The following is a 15,402-nucleotide window of genomic DNA, read 5'->3' as shown; positions in this document are numbered from 1 at the left end:
GTCCTTTACACTCTTTGTTATGTTTGTTACTAGGTATTTTATTTTTTTTTTGTTGCAACTGTAAAAGAGATTATTTTCTTGAGTTCTTTTTCTGAGGTTTCATTGTTGGCATATAAGAAAGCAATAGACTTCTGTATATTAATTTTGTATCCTGAAACCTTACTGTATTGTTTTATTGTTTCTAATATAATTTCTTTGGAGTCTTTCAGGTTTTCTATATACGGAATTACATCATCAGCAAAAAGTGAAAGCTTTACTTTTTCTTTCCCAATATAAATGCCTTTTTTTTTTTTTCTTGTCTGATTGCTCTGGCTAGAACTTCCAGCACTAGCTTGAATAGGAGTGGTGAGTGGGCAGTCTTGTCTTGTTCCTGATTTTACAGGAAAAGTTTTCAGTTTTTTACCATTTAGTATGATGCTAGTTGATGATTTGTCATAAATGGCCTTTATTATGTTGAGATATTTTCCTTCTATACCCATTTTGTTGAGTGTTTTAAACATAAAAGGATGTGTTTTTTTATTGCCTTTTTTGCATCTATTGATAGGAACATATAATTTTAGTTTTTTGTTCTGTTAATATAGTGTATAATGTTAATCGTTTTATGTATGTTGAACCATCCTTGTGTTTCTGGGATGAATCCCACTTGATCATGATGAGTAATTTTTAAAATGTGTTGTTATATTCAATTTGTTAGTATTTTGTTTAGGATTTTTGCATCTGTATTCATTAAAGATATTGGTCTGTAGTTTTCTTTTTTTGTGTGTTGTCCTTACCAGGTTTTGGTATGAGAGTTATCTTGGCCTCATAAAATGTGTTTAGAAGTATTGCTTCCTCAATTTTTTTGGAAGACTTTGAGAAGGATAGGAACCAAATTTTGTTTGAATGTTTGGTAGAACTCACTAGTATAGCTGTCTGGCCTCAGACTTTTATTTTGGGGGAGGTTTTTGATAGTTGTTTCTATTTCCTCTCTGCTTATCAATCTATTTAGGCTTTCTACTTCTTCATGATTCAGTCTAAGAAGATTGTATTGTTCTAAGAGCTTATCCATTTCTTCTATGTTGTTGAATTTGATGGTGTATAATTTTTCATAGTATTCTGCAATAATCCTTTGCATATCTATGATATCTGTGATAATGTCTCCCCTTTCATTTTGGATTTTGTTTATATGAGTCCTTTCTCTTTTTTCCTTAGTGAGTCTTGCCAAGGGGTTGTTGATTTTATTTATCTTTTCAAAGATCCTGCTCTTTGCTGTATCAATTTTTAAAATAATTTTTCTGTTCTCCATTTCATTTATTTCTGCTCTAATTTTTATTATTTCCTTTCTTCTGCTGTTTTTGGGTTGCCTTTGTTCTTCTTTTTCTAGTTCCTGAAGATATGATGTTAGGTTGTTTACTTGGGCTCTCTCTTGTTTTTTCATATAAGCCTTTAATGATATGAACTTCTCCCTTATTGCTGCTTTTGCTGCATCCCAGAGATTTTGATATGCCATGTTGTCATTTTCATTTGTCTGTATATATATATTTTTATTTCTTTTATTTCTTCTTTGATTCAGTCATTTTTTTAGATGTTTAATTTCCACATTTTCGTGGGTGTGTTTACTTCTTTTTTCAGTCGAATTCTAGTTTCAAAGCCTTATGTTCAGAGAATATGCTTGGTGAAATATGATGATTTGTCATAAATGGCCTTTATTGTGTTGAGATATTTTCCTTCTTTCTGATATTTTAATCTTTCTGAATTTGTTGATGTTAGTTTTGTTGCCCAGAATATAGTCTATTCTTGAGAATGTTCCATGTACACTGGAGAAAAATGTATACTCTGATGTTTTGGGGTGAAATATTCTGTAGTTGTCTATTATGTCCATTTGTTCTAATGTTTCAGTTAAGGCCAATATTTCTTTATTGATTTTCTGTTTGGATGAATGATCTAAAGCCATCAATTGTATATTGAGGTCTCCAAGTATGGTTATATTTTCTTCAGTTTATATTTTTAGATCAGTTAATAGATGTCTTATATATTTTTGTGCTCCTTGATTTGGTACATATATTAAGAAGTGTTATGTCTTCTTGATATACTCTCCCCTTTATCATTATAAAATGTCCATCTTTGTCTCTGAGTACCTTTATTGTCTTGTAGTCAGCATTATCAGATATGAGTATGGTTACATCTGCTTTTCTTTGGATATTATTTGCTTAGAGAATCATCTTCCAACCTTTCACTTTGAATCTATGTTTATCCTTGTAGCTTAGATGTATCTTTTGAAGGCAGCATAATGTTGGGTTTTGTTTCTTGATTCAATCACTACTCTGTGCCTCTTAATTGATGAGTTCAATTCATTTACATTTAGTGTAATTATTGACACTTGAGAATTTCCTATTGCCATTTTGTATACTACTTTCTGATAGCTTTGTGTCTTGTTTGGTTCTTCTTTTTTGTTTTTCTGTCATTTGTTTGTTTTTTTTTGTTTGTTTGTTTGTTTTTGTATTTTTCTGAAGCTAGAAACCAGGAGAGACAGACAGACTCCCGCATGCACCCAACCAGGATCCATCCGGCACGCCCACCAGGGGTGATGCTCTGCTCACCAGGGGGCGATGCTCTGCACCTCCGGGGTGTCGCTCTGCCACGACCAGAGCCACTCTAGCACCTAGGGCAGAGGCCAAGGAGCCATCCCCAGCGCCCGGGCCATCTTTGTTCCAGTGGATCCTCGGCTGCGGGAGGGGAAGAGAGAGACAGAGAGGAAGGAGAGGGGGAGGGGTGGAGAAGCAAATGGGTGCTTCTCCTGTGTGCCCTGGCCGGGAATCAAACCTGGGACTTCTGCACACCAGGCCGACGCTCTACCACTGAGCCAACCAGCCAGGGCTGTCATTTGTTTTTGTTTGGTGGTATTCCATACTTCTATCTTTTGTTTCTTCTTTTTTAAGCTATGTGTTTCCATAGTGGCATTTTCAGGAGTGGTTACCATTAGGTTGTTAAAAGAAAAATTATCATATTCACTTGAGTTCATTATCTCATGATAATGAACTTCATCTTTCTGCATTTCATCCTCCTATGCTATTGCTGATCATTATCATCTCCCCTTTTATGTTATTGTTGTCATAGATTATTCTTGTTACTGTTGTGGTTTTGCTAAAATTTTTACTTGTAATTTTGTTTTATTTTTTTTTCTGTATGTGGTCAAATAATCTCCTTTATTATTTCCTGTAATGGAGGTTTTCTGGTGATAAATTCCCTCCGCTTCTGTATGTCTGTAAATGTTTTCATTTCCCCTTCATATTTAAAGGATAGCTTTGATGGATATAGTATTCTTGGCTTGTAGTACTTCTCCTTCAGTACTTTAAATGTTGGGGTCCACTCTCTTCTGGCTTGTAGAGTTTCCACTGAGAAATCTGATGATAGCCTAATGGACCTTCCTTTATATGTTATATTCTTCTTCTCCCTAGCTGCCTTGTGGAGTCTTTCTTTGTCATTGTTTTGTGATAATTTCATTATAATGTGCCTTGGAATAGGTCTGTTTGGGTTGAGGTAACTCAGCATTCTGTTTGCTTCTTGGATTCGAGGCTTTAACTCTTTTTAAAAGCTTGGGAAGTTCTCACTAATTATTTGTTTCAATATGTTCTCCATTCTCTTTTTCCTCTCTTCTTCTTCTAATATACCCATTAATCTTATATACTCTTCCTGATGGAGTCAGGCAATTCTTGTAGGGCTTTCTCATTTTTTAAAAATTCATGAGTCTCTCTTCTTTTCTCTATAGTATTGCTAGTTGCCTGTCTTTAATGTCACTAATTCTTTTCTCTATCTGGCCTGTTCTATTGGCTAAGCTTGTTACCTCATTTTTCAGGTTGTGTATTGAGATTTTTTTTTTAATCTCTGTTTGGTTCTTTTTTTATAGTTTCAATTTCCTTGGTAAAGTACTCTTTTTGTTTATTAAGTTGTTTTTTGAGCTCATTAAATTGCTTTTTAATATTTTCTTATATCTTATTGAGTATTTTTAGAACTTCAATATTGAATTCTCTGTCATTAAGCTCTAAGGTTTCCATTTAATTGAGATTTTTCATCATCTATATGAGCTATGTCTCCATCTTGCATATCCATATTTGATTTCTTTTTCCTGGATGGCATTTGCAAGTGGTATTGTTGATAACTCCAACAAGAGATAATTATTCCTTTTTCTGGTAGCAAGTGCTGTACTACAAGATTTGCCTCTGTAATATTCTTGGGTGGAATTCTGCTGAGGCATCTCTGTTGTCCTAATGATGCAGGCAGGGCTGTCATGTTAGTAGGAGGGGCTTATTGTTAGGGCATTACAATTTTATGGCTCTAGCAATGGCCAACCAAGGGTCCTCTGGGGCCCTCCCCCATGTACCAACAGAGCAGGGTATCAATGCCCAGGTACTTCCTGCATCTTACGGGAGAGAGCCACTCTCTCCTATAAGATGAGGGGGCTTTGCCACTGCCATAGTTCACACAGTAAGGGGAGCAATGTGGGACCAGGAGGCTGAGGTGACACAGTCCAGTCCCACCTCCAATACCACTCTAAGCACTCAAAGTGCAGCCCTAGGCAGGGCAGAGGCTGCGCACCACTAGCTGATGCTGAGCTTCAGAAGCAGTTGTGGCAGAGATTGCTGATCAGAAGCATCCCGCCCAAACACACTAAACTCCACCCTGCAAGCTCCTGCCTGAGCTTCAGAGCAGCTGGAGCACAGATCCCAGATCAAATGCATCTGGCATTACAAAGCTATACTCTGCAAGCAGATCAAGTATACCCTTGTGCCCTGTGGGATGATCTACACAAGCTATTCGCATGTAGTTCTTGGGAGTGTGCCATGGGCTTTGTGTGTGCCCAGTGCCTGCAATTTCCCAGTGCTTGCAATCATAGGTATGATAGACTCTGGGAAACTGCTCTGCTCCCTGTTCTTGGTCTTTGTCCCCATCTCAGCTCCTTCACCTCAGACTTGCCTCTTCTTCTGGCTCCAGGTCCAAGACAAAGCCTGCACCAACAGTGCCTCCCTCCCTCAGGTCTGTGAGGAAAGAGAAAGACTCAGTCCTATGGCTTTTATTTTCTTTCTGTGAGCAGATTCTATGTTTGGCCTGTCTTCTTGAGCAATCATACCTTTGTCTATCTGGTGTGTGTATATTTCAGGTTCATCTGGGTTTTTTTCTCTGCCCATAGTTAGAGACTTTGATGAAATTTCAAGAGGAGGAGTGATTAGCATTATTGCTAATGCTGCCATTATTCTGATGTCACTCTCCTATTTATTCAATTTTTAAATGAGTATTATATATATAGTGAACTTTCTTTTTCTGACTGTACTAGAGGAGGTATAATAAAGCATTTAAAAGTATACTTTGAAGTTATTTGGGCCCAGTTATTTGTTATATATGTGATTGAGAACAAATCAATTATATTATTTTTCTGTTTTCTAATTCTTCAGCTTTGTTTTATCTTTAATAATGTTTTTCTTTCTACTTAACATTTAATTGACAACTAGATAATTTTTTTGTTAGCAATTACTTAATTTAATGATTTTGTTTCTTCACTGATTTATTAGAATCATAGTTTTTGACGTGCAGTATTATCTTCCTGATTTCTTTTAGAGCAAAGACATATAGGAAAGTGATTTCTACACAAATAGTTGTGTGTTTTTTAACTGTATAAATACATGTTTACTCATTGTATAAACCTAAGAGTTTAATACTTGCTTCCAAGGTATCACAGAGGGTTTCTTTGCTGACTAATATGTGATTTATTTTTCTGAGTGCTCCATGGACATTAGAAAATAAGTTACTTTCCAAATCTCCTTGGGATTTATAATGTTTGACAGAGTTTATTAGCCAGATTTGTATTTCTATCCCATATGCTCCATAGCTTTAGTATCATGTTTTATCCCTCAAAGTGTGAGGATGGTATATGAACTCTTCTGACTACTATAGTTAAAGGTAAACATACACGTTATTGAAATTTTTACTTTCTATGACATTATAACATACAGACACTGTAACCAAAAGAATATTTCTTTATGGTTATAAAGATTCTAAAGCCTGGGATTCCAAATGATGTTGCAGAGCGAATGGTTATAATTTTAGAATGTCATGGTAACACAAGAAAATAGTTAAACTTTAAAATATTTTTAATCTTTGATCCTATAAAGAAGTTGACTATTACAAATTACAAACTACACAAGGATGCACTTCCAAGAAATGCATCAGCCCATGAAATTAAATTATGCATTTAGAAGATGTTCTGTCCAATACTGACAGATACTAATTGAAGAAATAATTATATGGATTGTCAAAAAAGCCTCTTTATTTCTTTTGTTCAAAAGGCTGGTTTAAAGTTCCTAGCCTGGTTTCTGAAATGATCAAAAATACTTTCTATTTATTTACTTTTCTCTCTCAAATGAAGAATAGCATGCAAACATGCTATTAGAACCATGTTTATTTTAATTAAACTTGAAATTCTTTAAAGATCCAATTATATATTTCAATAAGTTGCAATTCAATTAGGGAACTGTCACTTTGAAAGTCAATTAGTGTTGTGTTTCTCAAATTATGATTCTCATTTCCCAGGGAATCATGATAATATACAAAGGTGTAGGTTAAGCCACAGTATAATCATGAAATATCTTCTGGAAGCATCAATTATATTCAAAAATAGTGAAAGCGAATGGTTGTGTGTGTGTATGTCTGTGTGTGTGTGCGCACGCATGTTTGTGGGCCATAGTGGGAATTCAGTAATTCATCTAGCTAGTAATATAAAATCTTTTTATATTTAATATATTTTTATTTGTGAATAGTAAAAAAAATAAATGAAAATGTCTTTACACATAGTAAATATTCAAATAATAGAAAAAGATGTGTGAAATTCAAATATCCTACCTGTTCCTAAATTCTCATTATCTAGTCCTCTTTCTTCCCAGTGCAATAGGTTTTGTAATTCAACTACGCATGCCTACTGAAGGGTTTTCTGCAGCACTCAGCGCAGGACTGTCCAAGGAAGCTAGAGTGGAAAAGACAGGTTTGACTCATGTATAGGAGAGCTCTTTGTGTTGTATATTTCTTTTGGACCAAATATCTATGAAACATTTTTTTTCTATGAAACATTTTAATTCTAATAGTTTATTTATTTATTTTTAAATGATTTTTTCCCTGGATTTTCTAGGTAATCATATCACCTGAAAATAAATAAATATGTTTTTTTCCAAATTAATGACCTTTATTTCTTTCTAAAATTTTCTTGTTTAAATTTGCAATATTAGAACAATATTTATTAATTACTTTGGTTCTATTTTAGTTTTTTTTCTTAAATTTAGTGAAAATGCACTAAGAATGTCTTTATTTAGGATTATGACAGATAACTTTTATTGTGATAAGGAAATATTATTTCTGTTTTATACATAGTGGAGACTAATTTTTTTTTGTATTTTTCTGAAGTGAGAAGTGGTGAGGTAGAGAGACAGACTCCTGCATGCACCTGACCGGGATCCACCTGGCATGCCCACTAGGAGGAGATGCTCTGCCCATGTAGGGTGTAGCTCTGTTGCATTCTAGCTCCTGAGGCGGAGGCCACGGAGCCATCCTTAGTGCCCAGGCCAACTTTGCTCCAATGGAGCCCTGGCTGTAGGAGGGGAAGAGAGAGATAGAGAGAAAGGAGAGAGGGGAAGGGAGGAGAAGCAGATGGGCGCTTCTCTTGTGTACCCTTGCCAGGAATCAAATTCAGGACCTCCACACGCCGGGCCGACACTCTACTGCTGAGACAACTGGTCAAGCTTGGGGACTAAATTTTAAAGAATGATTTTAGTATTGACTTAAATAATATACTGTTTATTTTCTACCTATTTAAAAATAATTAATTCTGTAATTATAGGGCTGCATTTCATCTCAAGTGAACAAACAGATAATTTTCCTCATTTTAACATCTCTCTGTTTATTTCAGTTATTTGTAGTGGAGAGGTTGAGCGTTAGAGTCTTGTTTTCATAATGCCATCTTTTCCATAAATTAACATTTATGTATTTTAATAATAAAATTAAAACTCAATGAGAAATATATTTTCAACATTTTTTTATAATTAGGATATAGATATAGAGGTATTTTTCTCCTATATATAAACTAGAATCTCTCAAAGTTCACTGAAACACCATATTTTATATGAACAATTTAAGTATAAATGTTAAATATTTGTTTATGTAAATGGATTCATAGGACACAAATATTTCTATTCCAGAGAGAAGGGCTGTGTCTTCTAAGACTGGGACAAATTTTTCTTCCAATTTAATGTTACATTTTATTACTAAGGGTATTAACAACAGAATAAAAGCTACCTTAATTTCTTCAACATTTGTAAAGGAAAAAGCAAGTTTTAAGCTCATTTTATAATTTCTTTTTTGGATGTACACTTCAATACCAGCGAGGCTGTCCTCTATGAGAGGACACTAATTAGCTCTCTGTAAAGAAACAGAACTCCACTGAGTTCTATTCTCTTGCAGAGTCAATGGAATTAGTTTCCAAGCTATATTTTCCTTCTATTTTCCTTGTTTTTGCTCATTATTCCTCCAAAGAGATTCTTAGTGCCTTTCAAGACCATGTGTGCGTGCACATGTGTGTATGCTTTAAGAGTGGCTTTCTTTGGAATTCAATTATCACTTTGTTTAAACATGATTGTGAAAAAGGGTTAAACTTTATAGGCTTTAAATATATAGTAGTATTTTACGGTGCATTTACCTTATGCTGAGTATGTTTCGGGTGCACAATGGTTTTGAGTGCACTAAATAAACTGCTAGTTTTTGTGGCCCCTCTGGTCTCAAGGTGCTCCTTGCTGTAGGGCGTGCCCTATGGGATCATACCTAAAAAGGAAGTAAATGAGAGTAGCAGTTTCTTTGGCAAGAATTTATAAAATATAGATTCTGGCCCCTTTCTAATGCTTAGTGATGGGACTGAGGCTGTGTAAGAAGCCCTTGGTTTGCCAGACTCAAACTGAAAAAGACAAGGATCATATTAGTTGATGAATTTTCATGAAAACCAGCGCACTATGAAGAAAAACTATAAAAAAAAATCTTGGCTAAGCAAAGTATTCATTATGTGGAAAAGAACTATCAAGGGACTCAATAGAGACTAAGAAATAGAATTTTGGAAGTAGAGAATTGACCCTTCACAAAAGAAGTTGGGCTGAAAAGGCTGCTTTCATTTTGTGGAATCATATAATTAAAACACAACATTCACCTCACACAATGAATGCATTGTAGTCCTTATCTCTTAGAGAATCGCATTGAGATTTCTAGCAAGCCAATCAAGTGCCTCCTTATAATAAACACTCAGTGACTGTGATGCCTACAAGGATTATTCAACTTTATATTTTAAAAAATTAATTCTCTCCATGTTGAAAAAGAAACTATTACTGTGGAGAAGGTATAATTACTTTAAATGGATGAGTTCCAGATTGCAATGTGGTGATTTTAATTCTTGGAGTGTAATGCAGCTGAATGAAATGGAAAGGATTTGTTCATGACAAATATTTGAGAGTACCCCTCCTTCTTTCTCACCATGTTTGCTGGACCATTCATTAAAACACCTGGTTTCAGGTCACATCTGTGATACAATGTGTTGTTTGTGTGACTTTTTCCAGGTTGCTTCTCTCCTGTCTCAGTTTATTTATATCTAAAAGAAGAGCATTCAAATTGCACAGACGTTAAAAATTATAAAGTACAGTATCTGACAGAAATGGTTCTACTTACTTTTCATGCTTGTGGCAGAAAATATTGCCCAGATATTATATATGTATTTTTTTAAGTGAGAAGAAGGGAGATAGTGAGACAGACTCTCCACATACTCCCAGACCAGGATCTACCCAGCAATCCCATCTGGGGCCCATGCTCAAGTACAAAGCTATTTTTAGTGCCTGAGTCTGGTTTACTTGGACTAACTGAGCTATCCTCAGCAATGCTGGAACCAATCTAGCCACTGGCTGTAGGAGGGGAAGAGGGAGAGAAGAATAAAAGGGGAGCAAGTGAAGCGGATGGTTGCTTCTCCTGTGTGCCCTGACCAGGAATCAAACCCAGGACACCCATACACTGGACAGATGCTCTACCACTGAGCCAACTAGCCAGGGCCCAAATATGATATCTTATGCTGAGTCCAGATAAGGCTTCTGAAACCTTCATGCTTCTATAGCCTCTATAAATAGGTTGGAGTGTAAAAGTCAAATTGACTCTTTTGCAGGTCTTCATTATAGGTATAGGATCATGTCACATCCCTCAATTAGGAAAACAAACAAACAAAAAGAAAGCAACAGACACTTATACCCAAGAAAAACCAAAAATAACAGGTCATTGTGTTTAGTTTTAATTTTAAAATAAGAAATCTCAAGTGTTCTCATAAGTTATTGACTTCCTAACAAAAACATCTTTATCCCTGAGTTTTATAATGCTGATACTGAGACTATGTCAGGATTTTCTTGGATGTGATAATCATATGAGAACATTGCTTTTTTTTCCTACCATGAATAGACTGTCTATATATTTGATAACTTGGTAATTTTAAAGATTTAAAAAAGATATATGTTGTGTTTTTATTTAATGAGCCAGTTTTTTTCTGAAATTTGGTTCCCTTGCAAACTGTTTTGGTGAGTAAATGACTTTACTTCCCTAAATGCTTTTGCTTTAATATTGTCCTTTCAGAGGAGTTGAAACATGAAATGATATCTAGGAGTTATATTTGGACTAGCAGGATCTGGAAGATCACCTTCTGTTTAGAAATACTAAGACCAATGCTCCTGAGTTAGTTGGAGATAGGATGACCCAGGTTGTCCCTCTTTGGTTTTCAGTTAATCCACCTCATTGCTAAGAGACACAGGGTAAAGGGTAGACAAAGTTTTATTATTAGAATTTGAAATATTTCATAAATTATGTAGTTTTATAGAATCAATATTTACAATAAGAACCTGTTCTTTAAAGTCTAAACACAAGGAAGTCCCAGCTGTAGCTCATGGCTAAAATACTTGAGCAATATATCCTACATTCATAAATTATATACTCTAATATACTCATGCAAACTAAAGCAAATTGTACAGTGCTTTTCCTCCTTTTTAATTATTTTAAACAAATTCCAGGCAAAATCATTTTTGCAACAAATTGAAACACAAGAACCTTGAACAAATCTTCCTCAAGGTTCTAGATCAAATTAAATATTAGGTTCATGAAAGCTTATTTTAATTGTTAATTGCATGTGCATATAAAAAGTTCTTATAGTATGCAAATATTTTTACTTTTGTTTGCTTTGGATGTTAAAAAGAATGGTGGTCCCCGAAACAGTGAGAGACAGATGAGGAGTCCCAGTACCTGCGTCCTATTGCGAGTTAAAGGACAAGTTTATTTTTGGGTTTCAGACTTGGAAAGGCAATTTGAAGGGGAAAAGTGGAAGGAACTTGTTTTGAGGCAGAAAAGAAAAAATCAAGGTTTGGGTGGATTTAATTCTCTCATGCTTCCTGAGAAGTCTGAGGAAGCGAAGACACAAAGCAAGAAAGGCTGGAGTTTAATGGAGTTGCTCACATGACCATTGGAGTCTAGACAACATGCAAGGGGAGTTCTAGAAGAGAAGGAACAATAGTGATGTGCTGTCTGTACCTTTTGTCCTTAATATTTGAATTGTGGGTGGGAGAGCCTTAGGAGAAATGATTTTTTATCAGTTGCTATAGAAATAAATTAGTTTGGACCACAAGGGCTGGGTGTGTCTAGGTCTCACAAGTGTTACCCAACATTGAACCTAAGGAAAGAAGGCCCATGAACCTCTCCAGTGAGGGGATGAAGACAGACTTCTGGTGTGGGTTAAGTAAGGGAAATACAAATCATTACACTAAGTCAGACTTAAAATTCAGTCTTAGGATGGAAGAAATGACAATTCCCTATGGAAACTGGCTCAGGTAGGTATTTTTCAGAATCATGTTCCTGGCTTCCTCCCCACAGAGCAGTCCTAATCAATAACTCAGGGAGCAGGCTTTTTTGTAGAAGCTCCACAGGGAAATGAATAGATGTAGGTGAAGGTGAGGTGAGCCAAGCAGAGGTGAGTAAAGCCTAGAGGGTTGGTGGGCTCAGCAATGGGGGTGTGTATACACTCCAGAGCGGCAGGGGCCTTACACGATACGTGCTGGCGGGATTCAATATTGCCTCTTGTTCTTGGCCATCTTAGTTTTAGATCTGAGGGTTACAGAAATTAAAACTAATATAATTTTAATGCATTCTTTAGAGTGTGACACCTCCACTCGTCAAAGCCACAATCCTAAAAGCTTTTTTATTTTTATTTTTTGAGAGAAGGAAGAGAGAGAAACAGGAAAGGGGAGAGATAAAAAGCATCAACTTGTAGTTGCATCACTTTAGTTGTTCATTGATTGTTATCTCAGACGTGCCTTGATAGGGTGGGGGGTCAAGTTGATCCAGTGACCTGTTGCTCAAGCCAGCAACCTGGGGCTCAAGACAGCGAACTTGGCTTCAAGCCAGCAAACTTTGGATTTTGTTGATGATCCTGTGCTCAAGCCAGTGACCTCAGGGTATCAAACCTGTGTCCTCAGCATCCCAGGTTGTCACTCTATCCACTGCACCACCACTGGTTATGCAAGCCTAAAAGCTTTCTAATGTGAGCTTGTCAGTGACTTTTTGTGTCTTTTCCATGTTTTGGAGAGCAAGTAAATTATCAAAGTTGAATATCCATATAGAAGGCTGCTCAACTTCTTCTATAAGTTGTCACTGGACTCTGGGCCAGATCTTTTGTGGGTGTGGAGATCTCTTGTGTTGGGGCTGTGAGGTGAGGAGGTAGAGGAATCATGCTGAGTTGATATTGTACAGGATAAATAAAGGAAACTGTAGGCTGAGATTGTGGTACACAATCAGCTTCATTAAATTTTTCAGGTAGGCAATACTTGACTTTGGCCTCTTCCACCTCTCTCTAACAATGAGGCCTTCTTGAATGGTCTGGTCCTTTATTACTCTTCAGCTTCTTGTCCAGTATATTATTTTACTAGTAGCTAACTGAAAATGAATTCAGTATTAAAGAATAGCTTAAGCTGCAAGCCTTTTCAGAGATGTCAGTAAGGAATACTTGGCGAGTATCTTTACAGAATTTCCACACTGAAAGAGGTGAATTTTGAAAGTACAATGACTGCCCAATAACAATGAATGTGTTGACAAGTGGTCTGTTCCCAATTCTTCTTGCCCATCTACCTACCCTGATGACTGCTTGAACCCGTGACTGATGAGATGTACTCATGACTCCGGTGTTATATGTATCCCTGTCAATCAAACCTTCCCTAATTTCCTTAGCTGACCTACTTTTAAGGTGTATACAAGGTCTGGCTGGGTGCTTTTCCTATTATGCTAATGAAAAAATCCTGAAGAAGAGAAGAAGCACCAGTGATATGTTGGTTATAAAAATAATAGCTTTGGGAACAATTTAAAAAAATAATAGCTTTGCATATTGATGTGGAAAAATTGATAAACAGAAAAACTTTTCTGAAGGTTTATAATGACATTGGAACTTTCTGAAAGAATTTTAGTAGGCAAAAACGGTCACATAATCCTAGATCATGAGTTGTCTGGCTTTCTTTTTAGATGTAAGTAACACAGGACTGCTGAGTCCCTGATTTCTAGAGGGTACAGCTAGCATCTCAGCTGTGTTGCCCTGCACCCTTGCTGAGGAAGCCAGGAACTTGGGACATCTGCCTGATTATGTGCATCAAGAGGTAGACAATATTCAGAGTGACCATATAATTATTCATAGTTCACACTAAAGAACTTTGAAAGTGAAAGTGAATGCTATTGATAATTTTATTGAGACAACAGGAGTAAACCAAGACTGTCCCAGACTACTTGAGACATACAATCCTCCTAGCGGTACACTCTGTCCAGCTGGTTAACTGGAGTTTTTAGTACTTTGTGAGCCTATTGACTTTAGAAAAGGACTGGTTAAATTTCCCCATAGAGTACTCCCTAGAAAACGGACTATGCCATTATATACAGGGTCTGGCAAAATCATAGACTGCTCTATAGGAATATGTTTTCATCTTACTTGTAGTGAAATAGGCCAGAACAATTTATGAGTGCATAAAAAAAAGAAAAAAAATAGTGATCTGAGTAATGAATAGATACAAAACCTGACCTTGATTCTTTCAAAATGAGTGTTTTTTTCCAAAGTCTTCTGAAGTTCAGCTGGGGAAGCCACTTATGATTTCCTGTCCTGCCACCAGCTCCTACTAAGTATTAATACCTATGACAGGAGATGGAAATTTGTTATTGGCAAATGACTTATATAACATCGCTGCTAGCATGTGAGTGTGCACATTCTAACTTAACAATTTGGGACAAGTGTCGAAAGAGTTCCAAGCATGGCCTCCATTGTCAGACTGCCTGGGTATTAATCTCAAATCGATCACTTACTGCCTATGAGGGCAAGGCACTTAACTGCCCAGTGCCTCAGATTTCTCAACTGGAAGTGGCAATAATAATACCCCATAGGCTTGTTTAAAGGATTATAAATTTGTAACAGTGTCTGGTAATGAATGTTAGCTGCTACCAGTAAAGTCTACCCACGGTGCTTGTGCCCCCAGATCATTACAAGGAGCAGAGCTGAACAGCAGCATCTGTTAGACTTTCCTCATTTTTGAATAACTATGTTTTATCATCTCCTGGTGCAGTATATCTTAACCATTTTTTCTTCACCATTACCAGGGGCGAGATAAGGCACCAGTCCCCACTGGAATTTGGGGATGGGGACCTGTAACCTTAGCAAAATTATTAAAGGTTTTCTCAAGTCCCCTATCTCAATCAGGTTTAATTTTGAGACAGAAGTTTAAGGACAAGAGGTCTGCAAACCATTCAAAGAATTACTCTGTTTCCTTTTAATTCTCTATGAAAAATACTATTGCACAACACTCAAATACCACCACATTAGATTTAACCCACTGCGTGTGAGGCGAATTCTTTCTAAAGTGCCAGCAGGTTTTTCTCCCCATGTTTGTGAGGGAATACCCACAGATATACTTGTCTACTATAAGGAAAATTCTAAGAAAACTGCTTTCTGACTCCTTTTCTAATATCCCTGAGGACAAAAATAAGTTGACTTCAATAAGTGGCTCAATTTTTTAGACTGACATTAGAAAATAAGCTGGCAGGATTTTTGAACAAGGATTGTCACAGGAACTCTTCAAACATAAATTCCATTTGCTACAACAATGGAAAACTGATCTTTCTGAGAATAGGTATAGACACATCTTGGTGTGATATTTTTGAGAATGAAAGCTATCTGTCACAATTGTTTGTTTCCTTCAAAAAAGGAAAATAATTTTAAATAAATGGCAATGGTTAGAAGGCCTTTAAAACCTATAGCACAAAACTTAACTAAGATTTTAGTGACACTTTTCGACA

This window comes from Saccopteryx bilineata, chromosome 2 (genome assembly GCF_036850765.1).
Source record: "Saccopteryx bilineata isolate mSacBil1 chromosome 2, mSacBil1_pri_phased_curated, whole genome shotgun sequence".
In the NCBI taxonomy this organism is placed as follows: Eukaryota; Metazoa; Chordata; class Mammalia; order Chiroptera; family Emballonuridae; genus Saccopteryx; species Saccopteryx bilineata.
This window is presented reverse-complemented; position numbering follows the sequence as displayed.